Consider the following 5297-nt stretch of genomic DNA (forward strand, 5'->3'; position numbering starts at 1 on the left):
CCATGCCCAGCCAAACACACATTTCTTGGTGTCAACCATGGCCGGCTGTTGCTCTGCTCCCTCTCTGAAGCACACCTTCCAGCGCAACAGTGCTTTTTTCTTAATTTTCAGTGGAAGGAGTCGGTGGTGGTGGGGGGGCATATATGTAATTTCCTCAATGGAGGCTTCTCCTACCCCATGCGCCTTGCTGTGACCTGTGACCTATGAGTCCTCCCAAAGGGAGGAGTGAGAAGCAGATCTTCCCAGGACCCTCCAGCCTCATTCTCCTGCTGGACACATGGGTGGCAGGTGAGTGCCCACAGTCACACTTCCAGCCAGCAGCCCTACTTCAAGCCCTTGGATCACCCAACTCCTAAGGTCCAGCATGCACATCCCCTAGGCTGCCAGTCACTTGCAGGGATCCCCGTCACCACCTCCCAGGCTTCCGAGAGAATCCATGTGTCCAGCCTCTCCAGGCTTCCTGACCCTGTTCCCTCCCTCCAATCCTTAGCTGATTGAACTGGAGATAGATGTGTGATCCAGGCTGAGCCCACTGGAACATTCAATAATTTGAAAAAGCTGGGAGCGGTGGCTCACGTCTGTAATTCCAATACTCTGGGAGGCTGAGGTGGGGGGATCACTGGAGGCCAGGAGTTGGACAACATGGTGAGACCCTGTCTCTAGAAAAAACACAAAAGTTAGCTGGGCGTGGTAGTGCACATCTGAGGTCTTAGCTACTCTGGAGACTGATGTGAGAGGATCGCTTGAGGCAGCAGTGAGCTATGATCGCACCACTGCACTCCAGCCTGGGTGACAGAGCCAGACCCTGTCTCAGAAAAAAAAGAAGAAGAAGAATTTGAAAAAGGCCACAGATACGAGGTAGAACATCAGAGCTCAGTTAATAGAAATAGAAATAATAACAATAACAATAAAGGCAGCTAAGGTTTATCGGACACCTCTGGCAGGGCTCAGCGATCTCTGATGACCCTCTGAGATGGGTAATTGGCAGGTAGTCTGAGGCAGAAACAGGCTTGAGAAGTGAACCGTCTGCCCTGAGGTGATGGGGGCGACTCCTCAAGCAGTCAGCTGTGACGTCTTCCACTTTTGGTGGACAAGTCTTCACCCCAACCCCTGAGGCATCTGGATAGCGCCCAGGACTGCTTCCTCTCTGGTCCCTAACAGCCAGCCCAGAGGACATGGCTGAAGAGATGCAATCAATTGCCTCAGCCTCACACTCTACAGGGGAGAGGAGCAAGCACCAGCTGAAGGCCAGAAAAGCCATCCCCCAACTGTGCTCTGCGTTTGCTGCTACCAGACCTGAGGGGTTTGATCTTAATAGCCCTCCATAGAGGAGGAAACAGCGGCATAAAGAAGTTAACTGGCGGCCAGGCGCGGTGGCTCATGCCTGTAATCCCAGCACTTTGGGAGGCTGAGGAGGGGGAATCCAAGCACTTTGGGAGGCTGAGGCAGGAGAATTGCTCAAACCTGGGAGGAGGAGGTTTCAGTGAGCCAAGACCGTGCCATTGCACTCCAGTCCAGGCAACAAGAGTGAAATTGCATCTCAAAAACAAACAAGTAATCTGGGCCAGGTGCGGTGGCTCACACCTGTAATCCCAGCACTTTGGGAGGCCAAGGCGGGTAGATCACATGAGGTCAGGAGATTGAGACTAGCCGGGCCAACATGGTGAAACCTTGTCTCTGCTAAAAATGCAAAAATTAGCCAGGCACGGTGACACATGCCTGTAATCCTAGCTACTCAGGAGGCTGAGGTAGGAGAATGCTTGAAACCGGGAGGCGGAGGTTGCAGTGAGCAGAGATCGTGCCATTGCACTCCAGCCAGGTCAACAAGACCCTGGGCCGGGCGCGGTGGCTCAAGCCTGTAATCCCAGCACTTTGGGAGGCCGAGACGGGCGGATCACAAGGTCAGGAGATCGAGACCATCCTGGCTAATACGGTGAAACCCCGTCTCTACTAAAAAAATACAAAAAAACTAGCCGGGCGAGGTGGCGGGCACCTGTAGTCCCAGCTACTCGGGAGGCTGAGGCAGAAGAATGGCGTGAACCCAAAAGGCGGAGCTTGCAGTGAGCTGAGATCCGGCCACTGCACTCCAGTTTGGGCGACAGAGCGAGACTCCGTCTCAAAAAAAAAAAAAAAAAACAAGACCCAAACTCCATCTCAAATAAATAAACAAATAAATAAAAATACAAAAGTTAGCCAGGTGTGGTGGCACATGCCCATGATCCCAGCTACTTGGGAGGCTGAGACAGCAGAATTGCTCGAACCCGGGACACAGAAGTTGCAGTGAGCCAAGATCGTGCCACTGCACTCCAGCCTGGGCAACAAAGGGAGACCCTGTCTCAAAACAAACCAACAAACAAAGAAACCTGCTTCTGGGGCTGGGCGCAGTGGCTCATGCCTACAGGCCCAGTGCTCTGGGAGGCCAAAGAGGGAAGGTTGCTTGAGGCCAGGAGTTTGAGGTTGCAGTGAGCTGTGACAGAGCCATTGTACTCCATCCTGGGCAACATAGAAAGGCCTGTCTTAAAAAACAAAACATGGCCGGGCGCAGTGGCTCATGCCTTGTAATCCCCACACTTTGGGAGGCCGAGGCAGGCGGATCACCTGAGGTCAGGAGTTCAAGACCAGCCTGAGCAACATGGAGAAACCCTGTCTTCACTAAAAATACAAAATTGGCTGGGCGTGGTGGCACATGCCTATAATCCCAGCTACTAGGGAGGCTGAGGCAGGAGAATCACTTGAACCTGGGAGGTGGAAGTTGCAATGAGCTGAGATGGTGCCACTGCACTCCAGCCTGGGCAACAAGAGTGAAACTCCGTCTCAAAAAACAAAACAAAACAAAACAAAAAAACAGGCCGGGTGCAATGGCTCATGCCTGTGATCCCAGCACTTTGGGAGGCTGAGGCGGGCAGATCACCTGAAGTCAGAACTTCAAGACCAGCCTGGCCAACATGGTGAAACCCCGTCTTTAGTAAAAATACAAAAAATTAGCCGGGTGTGGTGGCACGTGCCTGTAATCCGAGCTACTCAGGAGGCTGTGACAGGAGAATCGCTTGAACCCGGGAGGTGGAGGTTGCAGTGAGCTGAGATCGTGCCACTGCACTCCAGCCTGGGTAACAGAGTGAGAGTCCATTTCAAAAAAACCCAAAACAAAACAACAACAACAAAAACCCCACCACACTTACTTCTGACCCTGGCTCCGCCACTGACCAGCTGTGTGACCACAGACAGGGCCCAACCTGGTGAAGCTCTTTCCACATGTGTGCTACAGGTGAGTGCTGCGCCAGGTTCACAGGATTGTCTTGCACTCCTAAGTGATGGGTACAAAGGTCCTGGTAGCCAGGGGCAGCTCGGTGAGATGGTGCTGTTCCTACTGTTATCCCTCTGCCAAAGGACTCAGGCAGGAGGCTGGCATCACAGGAGGGTCTCATCTCCTTGACCTTCCCAGCTTTACCCAGGCTCTGCCTCTGTGTCTTCTCTGGGCTACAGAGAGCCATGGAGATGGGGAGCTCATTCTTGCTCAGGCTTCTGCAGGAGCCCACAGACATCCGTAAGGAGCCCAGATTCACCCAGGTCAGAGCTTTCATGCAGTGGAAGGAGATGGATTTGGGGTTCACATTTCAGGGCCTTTGCCCTCTAAGATCCTGAGTCCCAAATAGGACTTTGTGACCATGGGGCTTGAAGTCCAACTCCACCATTCCTTAGCTGGGTCACCCTGGGCAAGTCATTGCCCCTCTCTGGGTATTGATTCAGCCTTTATATAATGGGGCATTGAGACCGGGAATCTGGATTCTTTTTTTTTTTTTTTCCTTTTTGTGGAGAAGGGGGTCTCGCTGTATTACCCAGGCAGGTCTCGAACTCCTGGGCTCAAGCTATCCTCCCGCCTCTGCCTCCCTGAGAGCTGGGATTACAGGCGTGAGCCACCGCGCCCGGCCGGGAATCTGGATTCTACTTTCCAATCATCTCTCCCTGACTCTGCACGCCAGTCATACCTACGAAGGGCTCATGACAGAGGCAGGGGTGGCGAGAAGGGCTGGGGCTTGCCCAGCACCCAGCAGACGACTTAGCAGCAATAGCGACACCACGCCCCAGACTATACTCTCCCCTTTGAAGCTGGGCTCCAAATTCTTAGTTGAGGCTGTGGTGTCTCTGGATAGGAGCCGTAAGGCAGTGTCAGAGACCACCCTAGCAGCAGGCTGTGTCCTCTGAGCCCTCCCAGCCATCCAGAGACTGGAGCCCAGGCAGCCCAGATGGGATGTTCCTAAAGTGGGGATGGGAGAAAATGAATTTGCAGGCCCCACTGTGCCGTGGCCCAGGGAGGGCGGACATGCAGGAGGCAACAGCCATTCCCTCTATGAGGTGGCTTTTGGAGAGGACACGGAGCCTCAGGTTGGCAGGGGTCTTGGGGTCACTGAATCAGGTTTCCTGCTTCCACAGAGAAGGTTAGGGGAGAAATGTTCACCCCCTGGTCCCCAGGGGACATCTCATCCAGGCCCTTCCAAATTCAGAAGTGGAGTCCAGGTCACACAGATGCCAGGGCAGATTCAGGAAGGCTCCTAGCCTCCTGGGAGCAATCAGTGTCCCAATATTGAGGCCACTAGCTGCCCACACAGCTGCACGTTCACAGGGCCTAACCAAGCAGCCCTGGGGAAGGTCCCTCCGAACAGAAGTGGGCACTGATCAGCCTGGCCGCGCCGGTGGGCAGGCTGCTTTGCCTCTTCCCAGCCACATATGTGAACTGGGCATAGCACTGACCTCCTAGAGCTCTCAAGAGAATTAAACAGGACATCTGGGAAAGGGGGCCCTTCCCTCCTCTGTCACCCCAGTGACCCCAGGGAAGGTTTCTACCCACCCCCAGACACTGCCCTCTGTACCTGAAACGTCATGGTCAGAAGAGGGACAGGTGTTTGCTGGAACCCACTTTGTGCCAGGCACTCAACACGTGAATCCTTTTTTTAATTTTTTTTTTTTTTTTTGAGACCGAGTCTCACTCTGTCACCCAGGCTGGAGTACAGTGGTGCCATGTCGGCTCACTGCAACCTCCGCCTCCTGGGATCAAGCTTATATACCTCTTCTCCAGATCCTTTCAGGGTCCATAGAATCCTTTCCTGGACAATAAATCTCCTTTGAAGAACTCATTTGTTTTTTTATTTGGTCAACTTCCTATTATACAAGCTTTTGTTTTTCCTTTTTAGACAAAGTAGACTCTGTCACCCAGGCTGGAGTGCAGTGGTGCCATCTTGGCTAACTGCAACCTCCACCTCCTGGGTTCAAGTGATTCTCCTGCCTCAGCCTCCCAAGTA

This window comes from Colobus angolensis, unplaced genomic scaffold (genome assembly GCF_000951035.1).
Source record: "Colobus angolensis palliatus isolate OR3802 unplaced genomic scaffold, Cang.pa_1.0 Scaffold4, whole genome shotgun sequence".
Lineage (NCBI taxonomy): Eukaryota > Metazoa > Chordata > Mammalia > Primates > Cercopithecidae > Colobus > Colobus angolensis.